The following is a 21,387-nucleotide window of genomic DNA, read 5'->3' as shown; positions in this document are numbered from 1 at the left end:
ACTATCCAAAACATACCATTCTCCCTACTTCAATAATTCATCCATACCAAAATGATGAAAACTATATGAACATCCTATCTATTCACAAGAAGAACGAAACTAGCATTCCTATGCAATCAATCAATCATCAAGAATTCACAAAATTCACAAGAATTTAAGGTTACAAACAAGATGGTATATACAATGAAGATCTTACCACGGTGGGGTGCCTCCCACCAAGCACTTTTCTTTAACATCCTTAAGTTGGACGGTCCTTTTCTTAAGCTTCCTCTCTCCTTGGCGCATCCTCCAATAGGAACACCTCTAGCTTTTTTGGGGGCTTGTAGCCATGGTACTTCTTCACTCTATGTCCATTCACTTTGAAAGTTGCTTCACTCTTGGGATCAAACAACTCCACCACTCCATAGGGTTTTATCTCCTTCACCTTGAAAGGTCCTTCCCATCTAGAACGGAGTTTGCCAGGCATGAATCGAAGCCTAGAGTTGTGGAGGAGAACCTCATCACCTTCTTGAAAGTCCTTCTTCCGGATGTGATGGTCATGAAATGCTTTAGTCTTTTCCTTGTAGATCCGGGCATTCTCATATGATTCATTTCTCAAACACTCAAGCTCCTCTAGTTGTAACTTCCTGGCTTCACCCGCCTTGGCTAAATCCATGTTGCACTGTTTTACCGTCCAATAGGCTCGATGCTCAATCTCCATCGGAAGGTGGCATGCCTTACCATAGACGATCCGAAAGGGGCTCATCCCTATCGGAGTCTTGTAGGCCATTCTATACGCCCATAGTGCATCTCCTAACCGGAGGCTCCAATCATTTCTTTGTGGATTGACCACTTTCTCCAAAATCCTCTTAATTACCCGGTTGGACACTTCCGCTTGTCCATTTGTTTGCAGATGATAAGTAGTAGCAACCTTATGCAATACTCTATAGCGCTTGAGCAATGCCTCTACCTTCCTGTTATAAAAGTGGGATCCTTGGTCGCTCACGATTGCTCGTGGCGACCCATAACGGCATACAATGTTATTCCTAATAAAAAAACAACGATATTGGCGTCGTCAAGGCGGGTAGGTATGGCCTCTACCCACTTTGACACGTAGTCAACGGCTAACAGAATATACAGATACCCACTAGAGTTGGGAAATGGTCCCATAAAGTCAATGGCCCATACATCAAATATCTCATAGAACAACATAGGTTGTTGAGGCATTTCATCCCTTTGGGATGTGTTTCCTGACTTCTGACACTGATGGCAAGACACACATAACCGGCTAGCATCATTGAATAAGGTTGGCCACCAGAATCCACAATCCAACACTTTTTTAGCAGTCCTTTGTGGGCCAAAGTGGCCACCACATTCGGACGAATGGCAAGCTTCAAGAATTGGTTAGATTTCAGACTCCAGGACACATCTTCGAATTACTTGGTCCACGCCCCATTTCCACAAGTGAAGGTCATCCCAAATATAGTATTTGGAATCACTCCTCAACTTGTCCCTTTGATTTTTCAAAAAGTTGGGAGGGAAGATTTTCGCAACCATGTAGTTCGCCATTGGGGCAAACCAAGAAAAGCTATCCGACACAGCATGCAAACTATCCAATGGGAATGAGTCATTGATCGGAAATGGATCAAATTTCAAATTCTCAATTTGGCTTAAATGATCCGCAACTAGGTTTTGAGATCCACTCCGGTCTCTAATCTCAATGTCGAATTCTTGCAATAGCAAGATCCAATGTATGAGTCTAGGCTTTGACTCATTCTTTGTCAATAAGTACTTTAAAGCTGCATGATCCATGTATACCACTACCTTTGATCCTAGCAAATAAGATCTGAATTTATCTAAAGCATGAACAATAGATAAGAGTACTTTTTCAGTAGTGGTATAGTTGGATTGTGCTGCATCCAGTGTTTTAGAAGAGTAAGCAATGACATAAGGGAGTTTACCATCACGCTGTGCAAGCGCGGCGCCTACAGCATGGTTTGACGCATCGCACATTATCTCAAATGGCAACGTCCAGTTGGGGCCTCGCACAATCGGTGCCGTAGTAAGAACTCTCCTTAGCTCTTCAAAAGCTTTCGCACATTCACTGTCAAACTCAAAATCCACATCTTTTTGGAGTAGGACGACAATGGTAAAGCAATATTGCTGAAATCTTTGATAAAGCACCTATAGAATCCTGCATGTCCCAAAAACGAGTAGACCTCCCTCACAGATGAGGGGTGAGGTAAAGTGGTGATAACATCGATCTTGGCCGGGTCTACAGAAATGCCTTCATGAGACTAACATGTCCTAACACTATGCCTTGTCGTACCATGAAGTGACATTTTTCAAAATTTAAGACAAAGTTAGTGTCAACACATCTAGCTAAGACCTTGGCCAAGTTCTCTAGGCAACAATCAAATGAAGTACCATAAACGCTGAAGTCATCTATAAAGACTTCCAGACAATTCTCCATCAGATCGGAGAAGACACTTGTCATGCACTGCTGAAAAGTAGCGTGTGCATTACATAGTTCAAATGGCATCCTTTTATAGGCAAAGGTGCCAAACGGACAAGTAAACGTGGTCTTCTCCTGATCTTCAGGAGCAATATAAATATGGAAGTAGCCAATAAATCCATCAAGAAAGCAGTAGTGAGATTTACCTGCCAAACGGTCTAATATCTGATTGATGAAGGGCAAGGCGTAGTGGTCCTTCCGTGTAGCGGCGTTCAATCTTCTGTAATCAATACACACTCACCACACATTTTGTACTCTTTTAGTGACCATTTCACCGTTGTCCTTTTTTACCGTCGTGATGCCTAACTTCTTGCGGACAACCTGGACTGGGCTCACCCACTCACTTTCGGAGATTGGATATATGATACTCGCATCCAGTAATCTGGTGACCTCTTTCTTCACTACATCGAGGATGGTTGGGTTGAGCCTCCTTTGCGGTTGCCTAACCGACTTAGCTCCATCTTGGAGAAATATCCTATGCATGCACTTGCGGGGGTCAATTCCCACAATATCCGCTAGGCTCCATCCTATTGCTTTCTTGTACTTTCTTAGAACATCTAGGAGCTTTTCTTCTTCTTCGCTTAAAAGCTCAATAGCAATAATGACCGGAAACCTTTGGTTGTCCTCTAAGAAAGCATACTTCAAATGAGATGGAAGGGGCTTCAGTTCACTCTTTACCTCAAGCTGAGGTTCCCTTTCATCAAGCTCATGGAGTTCATTCTTGACAACTTTCTCATGTTCATCCTCTTGGTCGTTCGTCTCCTCAACAATAGGGTAGTACAACTTGTTGTGGTCTTCTTCTTGCACTTCCGCTACCACTCCATCAATTACATCACATCGGAGCACGGAATGTTCTTCGGGAGGATGTTTCATGGCTTCTTCCAAATTGAATTTGATAGTCTTGTCTCCAACTTCAAAGGAATATGTACCGGTGAAGGCATCCAACTTGAATTTAGAGGTCTTGAGGAAGGGTCTACCAAGTAGAACGGAGGATGAGCATCTATTTTCTGTTGGAGGCATTTCAAGGATGTAAAAGTCAACTGGAAAAACCAAATCCTTGATCGCCACAAGTACATCTTCCGCTATTCCCATTACCGTGATCACACTTTTATCGACTAAGGCAAACCTCGCCACCGACTTCTTTAATAGAGCTAAATTCAACCGCACATAGATAGAAAGTGGCATGATGCTTACACAAGCTCCCAAGTCGCATATACAATCATGAAAAATGCATCCGCCAATACAACAAGACACCAAACAAGGTCCAGGGTCACCACATTTCTTTGGAATAGGATCCATCAAGGAAGAAATTGAACTACCCAAGGATAATGTCTCCAATTCTCCTATCCTATCTTTGTGTATATACAAGTCTTTCAAAAATTTTGCATACTTTGAAATTTGTTGAATAGCATCAAGAAGTGGTATGGTTACCTAAACCTTCTTGAATACTTGAAGGATGTTCAAATCAAATTCCGGTGTTTTCTTTGCCTTCTTCACCATGGAAGGGAATGGAATAGGAATGGACTCATCCACTATAGCTTTCTTCTTGGGCTCCTTGAGGTTTACTCCTTCTTCCTCATGCCTTTTATCTACCACCTCTTCTTCATGTGGAGCTTCAACAACCACTTCTTCCTCATAAATGTCTCCCATGACCCTTGGAGGTATCTCCTCCAATGTAGTTCCTAACCGTAGAGTAATGGCGTTGAGACCGCCCTTTGGGTTTGGTTGGGGTTAGGATGGAAAGTTAGAAGAGCTTGAGGGTTGGTTGGTGTTGTTGTTGGGAGTTGATGGTTGGTTTGACATGGTCATTTTTGAAAGCATGTTGGTGAGGTTAGCCAATTGAGCGCCCAAGGCATCGAATTGAGCCTTGTTGCTCTCATCTCATTTCTCCATTGCGGCTCTAAGCTCATTAACTTGATTGTTGGAAGATGGAGGAGTTTGGTTAGATTGTTGTCTATGGTGTGGTGCTTGGTACTTAGTGTAGTTATTTTGGTTTTGGTTGGAGTAGCCTTGGTTGGCTTGGTAGTTGGTGTTGTTATGGTGGTATTGGGATGAAGATTGGTTATTGTTGTAATGAGAAGAAGAGTTGTTCCATCTTTGGTTTTGATTGCTTCCTTGTGCATGATCTCTCCACCCTTGATGTTGATTACCACCTTGAGGGTAATTGTTTTGGCATTGAGAAGAATAGGGTGGACGGTTGTTGTAATTCACATTGGCTACTACAAGAGCATGTTCCTCTTGAAATTGATGCCATTGATCGGTGTAATGTGTTGTGCTAGAGCACAAACCACAAATCCTAGGAGGGCCTTTAAGTTGAGTAACTGGAGGTGGGGCTTGGATGGCTTGGATGGAGTAGTATTCCTTTTGATCCTTTTATATTTGTGTAAGGATGGTGGTCATATCCCCAAGTGCTTTGGTTAGGCTTGAATCGGAAGGGGATGGTTCTACCAAACCCTTGAGAAGATTACTTCTCACCCTTGTATGTTGTGTAGCCTTGGCAACATCCTTTATCAAATTCCAAGCTTCTCCCTCCGTCTTATTTTTCGAAAGGGAACCACCGCTAGAAGCAGTGAGCAATCTTCTATCTTCCACACAAAGACCTCCGGTGAAGTAGCTAATGAGCAAGTGAGTGTTCATTCCATGGTGTGGACAAGATTCCAATAGCCTCTTGAACCGAGACCAATACTCATACAAACTCTCTTGGTCTCTTTGCATTATGCCCAAAATCTCCTTCCGGATGTAGTCGGTCTTCTCCGGTGGGAAGAATTTATCTAGAAACTCTCTCCTCAAGAAATCCCAATTAGTCACAATCTCATCCGGTAGCGAATAAAACTATGTCTTTGCTTGCCCTTCAAGAGAGAAAGGAAAGGCAAAAACCATGATAGCCACCTCATCGGCTCCATGCCTTCGAGCCGTAGAACAAGCAACTTGAAAATCTCTTAGATGTCGGATGGGGTCTTGACCCGGCAATCCATGATATTTAGGAAGTAGATGTATCAAGCTACTCTTCAATTCAAAGTTTGGATCAAGGTTAGGATACCTTACTTGCAACGGTTCAAGTATGATATCCGGAGCTCCTTGTTCATGCAAAGTGATCCGTCGTGGCTCCGCCATGTGTGGCTCACCTGTAGGATGTAAAGATATATTATTAGTGCCAACAGAAGAATAAGAAGTAGCGGACTCCAAGTCACTCTCAATACCGCCTAGTGATTCGGTATGTTCCTCAAGAGAGGCTGAAGTACTAGCTGTATAATCCAACAGCCGTCTAGCTTGCCGAGTATGTAACAAAGTTCTTTCAATCTCGGGATCAAAATCGGCTAAGCTAGAATTCGGTTGAGACCGAGTCATCAAACTTGAGAGTCATAGCACAAATGTAAAAGAAATCTAAACTATAGCTAAGTATTGAAAAGCAATTAAACTATCTACAATATTCACATATTCACATAACCAATATCAAGGCATATGTTGCAACCATTCTCCGGCAACGGCGCCAAAAATTTGATGGTGCGCTCGTGGACTATGTCGGTAAAGATTTTCTCAGTAAAGTTACATTGCAAGTATAGCTCTAGCAACAACAATCCTCGAGAATCAAATTTAGAGAGGGATTTGGTTGTTACAAGTTCAACCCTAATAGAAATAACTGAAGTATTCAAACCTCGGATCGTCTCACAAGGAATATGCAAACATGTGCTTCAACATTGGTTAGAATTCCGGGGTTGTGAGTCATGAGCAAGAAAATAAATGGGAATCTTAACAAGCAAGCAATCTTACAATGCAAGAAACTAATTCAAATAACTAAGCAAGACATGAGCAATTCCAAACTACAAAATGACATCCAATATAACTCTATTCTAAACTAAACAAGTAACTATAACTAAGTCAAGTAATTAAGAATTTGGGTTTCCAAATAGGAATGATAAAAGCAACTCTTGGCTAGGCATGGGAATTGGGGTCACCATCCTTGTCTAACAATCATATCCTGACAAGTATGAGGAACCAAACTCATTAAGTCTACTTCTATACTTGAAGTACGTCAAATGGTTTGGTCAACATCAACCCATAAGTTCTAACCTCACTACTAATTGACTTAATAGAAGGTTAGCGTCAATGGCTATCAAATTGACCACTAAGGGCTCCCAAATCATCAAATCCATTAGACCCAATGACTCAAGTTTACCCAATTTCCTTAGCCTAAGCCAAGAGTAAAGAGAACTACTCCATAATCAAAGTAAACAATTCATCAAACACATGGTAAGCATTAATAAAAGACATGTTCAAATTGCAATCAAATTGCAATTAACAAGTACCCACTATCAATTATCAACATACAATCATTCAAATAACACAATTAATCATAGTAATCATCAATGTAACATCAACAACTCAAGATTCACAACATTCATGAAATTGGTATAAAATGACAATTGACAAGAATTCATAAAACTAACACAAGATCTAAGCAAAATTATACTAAGGAATTCAAATTAAACAATCAAAACTAGTAATTAACAAGATCCAACTCAGAATTCAACAAGGAAAGATCAAATTAAAATTAGATCTAGAGAAGAACAAGGGTTTCTCTCTCTAGAAGAACAAAGAACAAAAAAATAGCTAAAATTGTGTCTTAGTGTAAAATGATTGATTCCCCCCTTTCCTCCTAGCATCCTTGGGTCTTTTCCATGCAGAAACAGCTTGAATTTGGGCCTGATGAGCCTCAGAAATTGCCAGGCACGATTTCCTTTACTGAGGTCACGTGCAGCTTCCCGCTCGTGCGCGCCATACGTGCGCACGCGTCGATTGCTTTTGTAATCCACGTGTGCGCGCCAAGTGCGCGTGTGCATCGATAGGAATCCTCTGATCCGCGCGGATGCGTCCATCCTTGCGCGTCGCTTCCAGCCATCCTCATCCACGCGTGCGCATGGAGTGCGCGTGCGTGCCAATGCTGATTTTCCCAAAAATTCAAATCTTCATGTTCCTCCCTTTTGTGCATGCTTTCTTTCTCTTTTCTAGGCCATTCCTATCCTATAATTCCTCAAATCACTCAACAAATACATCATGGCATCGAATGGCAATAGAAGAGGAATAAAATATGGCAATTTTAAGGCAAAACAAGCATGTTTTTCATCATGGAGCAATATTAGGAAGTGAACACAAAACCATGCATTTCTTGTGAATAAGTGTGAGAAATATTGACAAAACCCCCCAAATTCTACACAATAAAAACCACAAAATTGGGGTTTATCAAAAATCTCATCACCTTCTTGGAAATCCTTCTTCCGGATGTGATGGTCATGAAATGCTTTAGTCTTTTCCTTGTAGATCCGGGCATTCTAATTTTATTCGTTCCTCAAACACTCGAGCTCCTCTAGCTGTAACTTCCTGGCTTCACCCGCCTTGGCTAAATCCATGTTGCACTGCTTTACCGCCCAATAGGCTCTATGCTCAATCTCCACCGGAAGGTGGCATGCCTTACCATAGATGATCCGGAAGGGACTCATCCTTAACGGAGTCTTGTAGGCCGTTCTATACACCCATAGTACATCTCTCAACCGGAGGCTCCAATCCTTCCTTTGTGGATTGACCACTTTCTCCAAGATTCTCTTAATCTCCTGGTTGGATACTTTCGCTTGCCCGTTGGTCTGTGGGTGATAAGCAGTAGCAGCCTTATGCGATACTCCATAGTGCTTGAGCAATGCCTCTACTTTTCTGTTAAAAAAGTGGGATCCTTGGTCGCTCACGCTTGCTCATGGTGACCCATAACGGCATACAATGTTATTTCTAATAAAGAAATGACGGTATTGGCATCGTCAAGGCGGATAGGTATTCCTTCTATCCACTTTGACACGTAGTCAACCGCTAACAGGATATACAAATACCCACTAGAGTTGGGAAACGGTCCCATAAAGTCAAAGCCCCATACATCAAATATCTCGCAGAACAAATAGGTTGTTGAGGCATCTCATCCCTTTGGGATGTGTTTCCCGACTTCTGACACTGATGGCAAGACACACAGAACTGGTTAGCATCCTTGAATAAGGTTGGCCACCAGAATCCATAATCCAACACCTTTTTAGCGGTCCTTTGTGAGCCAAAGTGGCCACCACATTCGGACGAATGGCAAGCTTCAAGAATGGGTTGGATTTCAGATTCTGGGACACATCTTCGAATTACTTGGTCCATTCCCCTCTTCCACAAGTGAGGGTCATCCCAAATATAGTATTTGGAATCACTCTTTAACTTGTCCCGTTGGTGTTTAGAAAAGTTGGGAGGGAAGAGTTTTGCAACCAAGTAGTTCGCCATTGGGGCAAACCAAAGAAAACTATCCGACACAGCATGCAAACTATCCAATGGGAATGAGTCATTGATCGAAAATGGGTCAAATTTTAAATTCTCAATGCGGTTTAAATGATCTGCAACCAGGTTTTGAGACCCACTCCAGTCCCTAATCTCAATGTCGAATTCTTGCAAAAGCAAGATCCAACGTATGAGTCTAGGCTTGGACTCATTCTTTGTTAATAAGTACTTTAAAGCTGCATGATCCGTGTATACCACTACCTTTGATCCTAGCAAATAAGATCTGAATTTATCTAAAGCATGAACAATAGCTAGGAGTTCCTTTTTAGTAGTGGTATAGTTGGATTGTACTGCATCCAGTATTTTAGAAGAGTAAGCAATGACATAAGAGAGTTTACCATTGCGCTGTGCAAGCGCGGGACCTATAGCATGGTTTGATGCATCGCACATTATTTCGAATGGCAACGTCCAGTTAGGGCCTCGCACAATCGGTGCTGTGGTAAGAACTCTCCTTAGCTCTTCAAAAGCTTTCACACATTCACTGTCAAACTCAAAGTCCACATCTTTTTGGAGTAGGCGCGACAATGGCAAAGCAATTTTGCTGAAATCTTTAATAAAGCGCCTATAGAATCCTGCATGTCCTAAAAACGAGCGGACCTCCCTCACAGATGAGGGGTGAGGTAAAGTGGTGATAACATCGACCTCGGCCGGGTCTACAGAAATGCCTTCATGAGATACTACATGTTCTAACACTATACCTTGTCTTACCATAAAGTGACATTTTTCAAAGTTCAAGACAAGGTTAGTGTCAACACATCTAGCTAAGACCTTGGCCAACTTCTCTAAGAAACAATCAAATGAAGTTCCATAAACACTGAAGTCATCCATAAAGACTTCCAGACAATTCTCCATTAGATCGGAAAAGACACTCGTCATACACTGCTGAAAAGTAGCAGGTGCATTACATAGCCCAAATGTCATTCTTTTGTAGGAAAAGGTGCCAAAAGGGCAAGTAAATGTGGTCTTTTCCTGATCCTCAAGAGCAATGTGAATCTGGAAGTAACCAGTGAATCCATCAAGAAAACAATAATGGGATTTACCTGCCAAACGGTCCAACATCTGGTCGATAAAGGGCAAAGGATAGTGGTCCTTTTTTGTAGTGGCGTTCAATCTTCTATAATCGATGCACACTCGCCACGCATTTTGTAATCTCTTGGTGACCACTTCTCCATCATCCTTTTTAACCGCAGTGATGCCCGATTTCTTGGGAACAATCTGGACCAAGCTCACCCACTCACTGTCAGAAATTGAGTATCCACATCAAGTAGCCTAGTGACCTCCTTCTTTACCATATCGAGGATAGTTGGGTTGAGCCTTATTTACGGTTACCTGGTGCACAAAATCACAATCACACTTTTGCAATTCCGCACAACTAACCAGCAAGTGCACTGGGTCGTCCAAGTAATCCCTTACGTGAGTAAGGGTCGATCCCACGGAGATTGTCGGCTTGAAGCAAGCTATGGTTATCTTGTAACTCTTAGTCAGGATATCAATAATTCTCTGATTAAATTGTAAAAAGTAGAAGAACATGAAATAAATACTTGTTATGCAGTAATTGAGAATAGGTTGAGGTTTTGGAGATGCTTTGTCTTTTGAATATCTGCTTTCCTACTGTCTTCTTCTTCATGCACGCAAGGCTCCTTCCATGGCAAGCTTTATGTTGGGCGTCACTGTTGTCAATGGCTACTTCCCGTCCTCTCAGTGAAAATGTTCCAAATGCGCTGTCACCGCACGGCTAATCATCTGTCAGTTCTCGATCATGTCGGAATAGGATCCATTGATCCTTTTGCGTCAGTCACTACGCCCAACACTCGCGAGTTTGAAACTCGTCACAGTCATCCCTTCCCAGATCCTACTCAGAATACCACAGACAAGATTTAGACTTTCCGGATCTCAAGAATGACTGCCAATAATTCTAGCCTATACCACGAAGGTTCCAATCTTAGATTAGAAACCCAAGAGATACACATTCAAGATTGATAGCATGTAGAACGCAAGTGGTTATCAGGCACGCGTTCATAGGTGAGAATGATGATGAGTGTCACGGATCATCACATTCATCAGGTTGAAGTGCAAATGAATATCTTAGAATAGAGGCAAGCATGATAGAATGGAAAACAGTAGTAATTGCATTAATTCATCGAAACACAGCAGAGCTCCTCACCCCCAACCATGGGGTTTAGAGACTCATGCCATAGAGAATACAATATAAAACGTGTAAAGTGTCATGAGGTACAAGATGAATTACTAAAAGTAGTTTTTATAGTAAACTAGTGACCTAGGGTTACAAAAAATGAGTAAGCTAGGGTGTTTAGTGGAAAAATCCACTTCCGGGACCCACTTGGTGTGTGCTTGGGCTGAGCATTGAAGCTTTCATGTGTAGAGACTTTTCTTGGAGTTAAACGTCAGCTTTTGTGCCAGTTTGGGCGTTTAACTCCAGCTTTTATGCCAGTTCTGGCGTTAAACGCCAGAATTCTTAAGCTGACTTGGAACGCCAGTTTGGGCCATCAAATCTTGGGCAAAGTATGGACTATTATATATTTCTGGAAAGCCCAGGATATCTACTTTCCAACGCAATTGATAGCGCGCCAATTGGGCTTTTGTAGCTCCAGAAAATTCACTTTGAGTGCAGGGACGTGAGAATCCAACAACCTCTGCAGTCCTTTTTCAGCCTCTGAATCGGATTTTTGCTCAGGTCCCTCAATTTCAGCCAGAAAATACCTGAAATTACAGAAAACACGCAAACTCATAGTAAAGTCCAAAAAAGTGAATTTTAAATAAAAACTAATAGAAATATAATAAAAACTAACTAAAATATACTAAAAACATACTAAAAATAGTGCCAAAAAGCGTATAAATTATCCGCTCATCACAACACCAAACTTAAATTGTTGCTTGTCCCCAAGCAACTGAAAATCAAATAGGATAAAAAGAAAAGAATATACAAAGAGTTCCAAAAACATCTATGAAGATCAGTATTAATTAGATGAGCAGGGCTTTTAGCTTTTTGCCTCTGAACAGTTTTGGCATCTCACTTTATCCTTTGAAGTTCAGAATGATTGGCTTCTATAGGAACTCAAAATCCTGATAATGTTATTGATTCTCCGAGTTAATTATGTTGATTCTTGAACACAGCTACTTTATGAGTCTTGGCCGTGACCCTAAGCATTTTGTTTTCCAGTATCACCACCGGATACATAAATGCCACAGACACATAACTGGGTGAACCTTTTCAGATTGTGACTCAGCTTTGCTAGAATCCCCAATTAGAGGTGTCCAGAGCTCTTAAGCACACTCTTTTTGCTTTGGACCATGACTTTAACCGGTCAGTCTCAAGTTTTCACTTGATACCTTCACGCCACAAGCAGATGGTTAGGGACAACTTGGTTTAGCCGCTTAGGCCAGAATTTTATTCCTGAGGGCCCTCCTATCCACTGATGCTCAAAGCCTTGGATCCTTTTTATTACCCTTGCCTTTTGGTTTAAAGGGCTATTGGCTTCTTCTGCTTGTTTTTTCTTTCTTTTTCTCTTATTTTTCTTTTTTCTTGCTTCAAGAATCAATTTTTTGATTTTTCAGATTATCAATAACACTTCTCCTTTTCCATCATTCTTTCAAGAGCCAACAATTTTAACATTCATAAATAACAAATTCAAACATATGCACTGTTCAAGCATTCATTCAGAAAATAAGAGTATTGCCACCACATCAAAATAATTAAACTGTTTTAAAATTTGAAATTCATGTACTTCTTTTTCTTTTTCAATTAAAAACACTTTTTATTTAAGAAAGGTGATGGATTCATAGGACATTCATAGCTTTAAGACATAAACTTTAAATTTTATTAATCATGGAATAACAATAAGACTCAAAAATAAATATAAGAGCAAACTAATAATAATAGAAGACAGAAAAGTAAAAAAAACAGAAAAGTAAATGACTCTTAAAATAGACTCCTAATAATAAAGGTTATCACAGAGTTAGGACTCAACAACCTTGATCTTGAGAAGTGGATGCTCCCTCAATCTGTGGGGTGCTTGGTCCTTCAAGGGAGAGCTTCTGGCGCTTCAGCTCCTGTAGCTCACGCCCCTGCTTCTCCTGTTCCTTTAGCAGTTTGCAGAGCATGCAGTTTTGATTCTGCTGTTCTTCCTTAAGTTGTTCCATAGCTTCTTGTAGCTTGGTAACAGATGCTTCTAGGCAGGTCCAGTAGTCAATTTCAGGAATTTCTGGGAGGAACTTCTGCGCCCTCCTTTTTATGGAGTTGTCTTGCACTTGTCCTTCCATTGACTTCTTGGTGATTGGGTGTTCGATTGGGATGAATTCATCTACTCCCATCCTCACCCCAGCATCTTTACATAGCAGAGAAATTAAGCTTAGGTAGGCTAGTTTGGCTTCAGTAGAGTTCTTGTTTGCAATTGTGTAAATCTCACAAGAAATCAGATGATGAATCTCCACTTCCTTTCCAAGCATAATACAATCAATCATCACCGCTCTTTTGACAGTGACCTCAGAGCGGTTGCTAGTGGGCAATATAGAACGCCCAATGAAGTCCAACCAACCTCTTACAACTGGTTTGAGATATCCCCTCTTGAGTTGGTTTGGGACGCCTTTTGAATTGGTTATCCACTTAGTTCCAGGGAGGCATATGTCCTCTAGAACTTGATCCAACCCCTTATCTACTCTCACCATTCTCCTATTGAAGGAATCTGGATCATCTTGTAGTTGAGGCAATTTGAAGACCTCTCTTATTTTATCCAGATGGAAGTAAATAAGCCTCCCTCTGACCATGGTTCGGTAGGTATGAAAGGCGGTTCCAGTTATTCTCTACTTATCTGTTAGCCACAAATTTGAGTAGAATTCCTGAACCATGTTTCTTCCAACCTTTGTTTCAGGATTAGCTAGAATTTCCCATCCTCTGTTTCGAATTTGCTCTTGGATCTCCGGATATTCATCTTCTTTCAGATTAAATTTAACTTCCGGGATCACTAACCTCAGACCCATTATTTTGTGGTAATGGTCTGCATGTTCTTTGGTTAGGAACCTCTCTTGATTCTAAAGACTCTTTGGAGTATTCTCTTTCTTGCCTCTTGATTTGGTTTGTTTTCCCTTAGGTGCCATGATCTTGATGAGTCTTAGCTCAGTAATCATGGAAAAACACACCAAACTTAGAGGTTTACTTGCCCTCAAGCAAAAGAAAGGAAAGGAGAGAGAGAGGAGAAGAGGCAAATTCGAATGGTGGAAAGGAGGGGATGGCCGAATGTGTATTTATAAGAGAAGGGGAGGGATTTCGAAAATTTTGAAAGAGATATGCCATAGAGATATGATTGGTGGAAGAAAATAAAATCATGATATGAAAAAGATGAGATTTTCAATTGAAAAAAGATATAAAGAGGTTAAATCTGATAATTTGGTTATGCATCTAAGAAATAAGAGATGATATGATGGGTTTGAAAAGATTTGAAAAGAAATTGAAAAGATACTTGAGTTTTTGAAGAAGATTTGGGAAGGATTTGAAAGAAAATTGAAAAGAGATTTAGAGAATTGTTAAATTTTTGAAAATTGAGGGTGAATAATGAAAGTTTGAAACATGTTTATGCAGAAAATTATGAGTTAAAACATGAAAATTTGAAAAAAATTTGAATTTGGAAACAAAATCTCCTCCCCCTTCCTTTCTGGCATTAAACGCCCAGAATGGTATCCATTCTGGAGTTTAACGCCCAATTGTTGTCCATTATGGGCGTTTAACGCCCAGCCAGGTACCCTGGCTGGCGTTAAATGCCAGAAACCCCTTTATCACTGCGCGTTTTGCTGAACGCCCAGGATGCTACAATTCTGGCGTTAAACGCCCAGAATGGTACCCATTCTGGCATTTAACGCCCAAAATGCCCTTTACTGGTGTTTTCTTGTTAGCAAGCTCCTTTTCTCTGCTTTTTGCACTGAATCCTTCTGTAACTCTGTGAATTCCTTCAATTTTGATGATTAACCTTTGAATAAAATGTATATCAAATTTCTATAAGTATTATTTAAAATAAATAACCTGCTAATGGCTGGGTTGCCTCCGAGCAAGCGCTTCTTTATTGTCTTTAGCTGGACCTTTACTGAGCTTCATTCAAGCCTCAGTTTTGAGCATTCTTGCTCAAAATTGCTTTCAAGATAATGTTTGATTCTCTATCCATTAACAATGAACTTTTTGTCAGAATCAATATCTTGAAGCTCAACATATCCATATGGTGATACTCTTGTAATCACATATGGTCCCCTCCACCGGGATTTTAATTTCCCGGGGAATAATCTGAGCCTAGAGTTGAACAGCAGAACTTTTTGTCCTAGCTCAAAGACTCTGTATGACAATTTCTTGTCATGCCACTTTTTTGCTTTTTCCTTATAAATTTTTGCATTTTCAAAAGCATTGAGTCTGAACTCCTCTAGCTCATTTAGCTGGAGCAATCTTTTCTCACCAGCTAACTTAGCCCAGGTTTAGGAATCTGGTTGCCCAGTAGGATTTATGTTCCAGTTCCACGGGCAGATGACAGGCCTTGCCATACACAAGCTGGTATGGAGAGGTTCCTATAGGAGTCTTGAATGCTGTTCTGTATGCCCACAGAGCATCATCCAAGCTCTTTGCCCAATCCTTTCTACGGACAATTATAGTCCATTCCAGGATTCTTTTTAGCTCTCTATTAGAGACTTCAGCCTACCCATTTGTCTGTGGATGATACGGAGTTGCTACTTTGTGGCTAATTCCATATCGGACCATAGCAGAGTAAAGATATTTATTGCAGAAATGGGTGCCCCCATCACTGATGAGTACTCTGGGAACACCAAATCTGCTGAAAATATATTTCTGAAGGAACTTCAGCACAGTCTTGGTATCATTAGTGGGTGTGGCAATTGCCTCCACCCATTTAGATACGTAATCTACTGCCACCAGAATGTAAGTGTTTGAGTATAATGGTGGGAAAGGACCCATGAAGTCAATACCCCATACATCAAACAACTCAATCTCTAAGATCCCTTGTTGAGGCATGGCATAACCATGAGGTAAGTTCCCAGCTCTTTGGCAACTGTCACATTTACGCACAAACTCTCGGGCATCTCTATAGAGAGTAGGCCAGTAGAAGCCACATTGGAGGACTTTAGTGGCTATGCGCTCACTTCCGAAATGTCCTCCATACTGTGATCCATGGCAATGCCACAGGATCTTCTGTGCCTCTTCTCTAGGGATGCATCTGCGGATCATTCCGTCTGCACATCTCTTAAAGAGATATGGTTCATTCCACAAGTAGTACTTTGCATCAGAAATTAGTTTTTTCTTTTGCACCCTGCTATACTCCTGGGGTATGAACCTCACAGCTTTATAATTTGCAATGTCTGCAAACCATGGTGCTTCCTGAATGGCAAAGAGTTGCTAATCTGGAAAGGTCTCAGAGATCTCAGTACAAGGGAGGGACGCCCCAACTACTGGTTCTATCTGGGACAGGTGATCAGCTACCTGGTTCTCTGTCCCTTTTCTGTCTCTTATTTCTATATCAAACTCTTACAGAAGCAACACCCATCTTATGAGCCTGGGTTTTGAATCCTGCTTTGTGAGTAAATATTTAAGAGCAGCATGGTCAGTGTACACAATTACTTTTGATCCTACTAAATAGGATCTAAACTTGTCAATGGCATAAACCACTGCTAGCAGCTCTTTTTCTGTGGTTGTGTAATTCTTCTGTGCGTCATTTAGAACATGACTGGCATAGTAAATGACGTGCAGAAGCTTGTTATACCTTTGTCCCAACACTGCACCAATGGCATGGTCACTGGCATCACACATTAGTTCGAATGGTAATGTCCAGTCTGGTGCAGAGATGACTGATGCTGTGACCAACTTAGCTTTCAGGGTTTCAAACGCTTGCAGACACTCTGTGTCAAACGCAAATGGCGTGTCAGCAACTAGCAGGTTGCTTAGAGATTTTGCAATTTTTGAAAAATCCTTTATGAACCTCCTATAGAATCCTGCATGCCCCAGAAAGCTTCTGATTGCCTTAACATTGGCAGGTGGTGGTAATTTTTCAATCACCTATACCTTGGCTTGATCCACCTCTATTCCCTTGCTTGAAATTTTGTGCCCAAGGACAATTCCTTCAGTCACCATAAAGTGACATTTTTTCTAGTTTAAGACCAGGTTAGTCTCTTGGCACCTTTTCAGGACAAGTGCTAGATGATCAAGACAGGAGCTGAATGAGTCTCCAAATACTGGAAGTCATCCATGAAGACTTCCAGGAACTTCTTTACCATATCAGAGAAGATAGAGAGCATGCACCTCTGAAAGGTTGCAGGTGCATTGCACAGACCAAAAGGCATTCTTCTGTAAGCAAATACTCCAGATGGACATGTGAATGCTGTTTTCTCTTGATCTTGAGGATCCACTGTAATTTGGTTGTAGCCTGAATAGCCATCCAAAAAGCAGTAGTATTCATGGCTTGCTAGTCTCTCTAGCATCTGGTCTATGAATGGTAAAGGAAAATGATCCTTTCTGGTGGCTGTATTGAGCCTTCAGTAGTCAATACACATACGCCACCCTGTAACTGTTCTTGTGGTAACCAGTTCATTCTTTTCATTATGAACTACTGTCATGCCTCCCTTCTTGGGGACAACTTGGACAGGGCTCACCCAGGGGCTATCAGAAATAGGATAAATAATCCCAGCCTCTAGTAACTTAGTGACCTCTTTCTGCACCACCTCCTTCATGGCTGGATTTAGCCGCCTCTGTGGTTGAACTACTGGCTTAGCATCATCCTCCAATAGGATCTTGTGCATGCATCTTGCTGGGCTAATGCCCTTAAGATCACTTATGAACCACCCAAGAGCTGTCTTGTGTGTCCGTAGCACTTGTATTAGTGCTTTCTCTTCTTGTGGATTTAAAGCAGGCTTATGATCACTAGAAAAGTGTCACCCTCTCCCAGAAATGCATATTTCAGGGATGGTGGTAGTGGTTTGAGCTCGGGTTTAGGAGGTTTCTCCTCTTCCTGAGGGATTTTTAGAGGTTCTTTAATTTCCTCTGGTTCTTCCAGATCAGGCTGAACATCTTTAAAGATGTCCTCTAGCTCTTATTCAAGACTCTCAGTCATATGGATCTCTTCCACCAAAGAGTCAATAATATCAGTGTTCATGCAATCATTTGATGTGTCTGAATGCTGCATAGCTTTGACAGCATTTAACTTGAACTCATCCTCATTGACTCTCAGGGTCACTTCCCCTTTATGTACATCAATAAGAGTTCATCCAGTTGCTAGGAAAGATATTCCTAGAATGAGAGTTGCACTCTTGTGCTCCTCCATTTCCAGCACTACAAAGTCAGTGGGAAAGGCAAATGGCCCAACCTTGACAATCATGTCCTCAATTATGCCTGATGGATATTTAATGGAGCCATCAGCAAGTTGAAGACATATTCGGGTTGGTTTGACTTCTTCAGTCAACCCAAGCTTTCTGATAGTAGATGCAGATATTAGGTTGATACTTGCTCCAAGGTCACATAGAGCTGTCTTAGTACAAGCACCCTCTAATGTGCATGGTATCATAAAGCTTCCTGGATCTTGAAGCTTTTCTGGTAAGCTTTTCAGAATGACTGCACTGCATTCTTCAGTGAGAAACACTTTTTTAGTTTCTCTCCAATCCTTCTTATGACTTAAGATCTCTTTCATGAACTTAGCATAAGAGGGTATTTGCTCGAGTGCATCTGCAAACGGGATCTTTATCTCAAGAGTCCTGAGATAGTTTGCAAAGCGAGAAAATTGTTTATCCTGTTCCGCTTGGCAGAGTTAGGCATCTTGGCTTTATATTCTTCAACCTTAGTTGCTGCAGGTTTATTCCCTATAGAAGTGGTTGGAGAAGCCTTCTTAGAGGGGTTACTATCAGCACTTGCAGGTGTCTGATCCCTCATTGGCGTTTGAACGCCAGGATTGGGTGCAGGATGGGCATTTAACGCCAGCTATTCTCCCTTTTCTAGCGTTTGAACGCCAGAACTGGGCAAGGAATGGGCGTTTAACGCCAACTCTTCTCCCTTTTCTGGTGTTTGAACGCCAGAATTATTCCTCTCTGGGCTCTTACTGTCCTCAGAGGGATTTTGGACAGTGGTTTGATCATCCTCTGTCATTTGTTCCTTTCTTGACTTTTTGCTACTTTGAACTGAATTATTCAATGTCTTCCCGCTCCTTAGTTGAACAGCTTGGCATTCTTCTGTTATCTAATTAGATAGCTACTGTCTTGTCTGATTTAATTGTGCTTCTATATTCTTGTTAGCATTTTTAGTGTCTTGGAGCATCTCCTTGAATTCTGCTAATTATTTTGTCATTAGAAGTAATTGCTGATTTATTTCAACAATCTGTTCTTGAGGATTATGATCAGTAGTTGCTACCATAGCTTCTTTTTCTTTGGAGGGCTCATTGCTTGAGTACAGATGTTGATTTCTAGCAACTGTATCTATGAGTTCTTGAGCCTCTTCAATTGTCTTTCTCATGTGTATAGATCCACCAACTGAGTGGTCTAGAGACATTTGAGCTCTTTCTATAAGCCCATAGTAGAAGATGTCTAACTGTACCCACTCAGAAAACATTTCAGAGGGGCATTTCCTTAGCATCCCTCTATACCTCTCCCATGCATTATAAAGGGATTCATGATCCTCTTGTTTAAAGTCTTGGATGTCCAGCCTTAGATGTGTCATCCTTTTTGGAGGGTAAAATTGATTCAGAAATTTGTCTGATAACTGTCTCCATGTTTTTATGCTTGTTGTGGGTTGGTTATTTAACCACCTCTTAGCTTGATCTTTTACAACAAATGGAAACAATAATAATCTGTAGACATCCTGATCCACTTCTTTATCACATACTGTGTCAGCAATTTGTAAGAACTGTGCCAGAAACTCAGTAGGTTCTTCCTGTGGAAGAACAGAATACTGGCAATTTTGCTGCACCATGATAATGAGCTGAGGATTTAGCTCAAAACTGCTTGCTTTGATGGGAGGTATACAGATGCTACTCCTATATGCAGCTGTAATGGGGTTGGCATATGACCCCAGAGTCCTTCTGGACTGTTCATTTCCACTTATGTCCATGATAGATAAAAGAAAATTGATATGAATTGCAAATATATATATATATATATATATATATATATATATATATATATTTAAGGTAACCGAAATTAAAATAAGATAAAATAAAATAAAATAAAATAATTAAAAAATTGAATATAAATTCAAAAATTAGAAGAAATTGAAATAAAAGCAGATTGAAGACTAAATTAATTAATTAATTAAAAAGATTTTGAGATTAGCAATCAAAAAGATATGATTGAGGATTATTTTGGAAAAGATATGATTGAGAAGATATGATTGAAGAAATTAAAAAGATTTAATTTTTTTGAAAAAGATTTGAAAAGATCAATTTTTGAAATTAGAATTTTGACTTGATTAAAAAGAAGAGATATGATTTTGAAAATCTTTGACTACTTTAATGTTAAATTTCGAAAATTATGAGTAAAATAAGGAAAAGATATTTTTTTATTTTTAAATTTTAATGAGGAAAGAGAAAAACAACAAAACGACACTAAACTTAGAAATTTTAGATCAAAACAAAGAGAACAAACAAAAAAACTTTGAATGTCAAGATGAACACCAAGAATACTTTGAAGATCAAGATGAACACCAAAAACAAATTTTTGAAATTTTTTTTAAGTAAATAAAAGCACAAAAACACACCAAACTTAAAATTTTTTTAGAAAATCAAACACAAATTTTCGAAAAATTAAAGGAAAACACAAAGAAGACACCAAACTTAGAATTTTTAAAGATCAAGAAACAACTAAGAGTATGCAAATTTGAAAATTTTAAAGAAAGTAAAAGCATGCAATTGACACCAAACTTAAAATATGGAACTAAACTCAAATAAAAGACTCTAAACCAACAAAAATAAAATATTCCTAATCTAAGCAACAAGATAAACCATCAGTTGTGCAAACTCGAACAATCCTCGGCAACGGCACAAAAAACTTAGTGCACGAAATCACAATCACACTTTTGCAATTCGCACAACTAACCAGCAAGTGCACTGGGTCGTCCAAGTAATACCTTACGTGAGTAAGGGTCGATCCCACGGAGATTGTCGGCTTCAAGCAAGCTATGGTTATCTTGTAACTCTTAGTCAAGATATCAATAATTCTCAGATTTAATTGTAAAAATTAGAAGAACATGAAATAAATACTTGTTATGCAGTAATGGAGAATAGGTTGAGGTTTTGGAGATGCTTTGTCTTTTGAATATCTGCTTTCCTACTGTCTTCTTCTTCATGCACGCAAGGCTCCTTCCATGGCAAGCTTTATGTTGGGCGTCACTGTTGTCAATGGCTACTTCCCGTCCTCTCAGTGAAAATGTTCCAAATGCGCTGTCACCGCACGGCTAATCATCTGTCGGTTCTCGATCATGTCGGAATAGGATCCATTGATCCTTTTGCGTCTGTCACTACGCCCAACACTCGCGAGTTTGAAGCTCGTCACAGTCA

Source organism: Arachis hypogaea, chromosome 12 (genome assembly GCF_003086295.3).
Source record: "Arachis hypogaea cultivar Tifrunner chromosome 12, arahy.Tifrunner.gnm2.J5K5, whole genome shotgun sequence".
In the NCBI taxonomy this organism is placed as follows: Eukaryota; Viridiplantae; Streptophyta; class Magnoliopsida; order Fabales; family Fabaceae; genus Arachis; species Arachis hypogaea.
The sequence above is the reverse complement of the archived record's forward strand: the minus strand, read 5'-3'. Positions refer to the sequence as shown.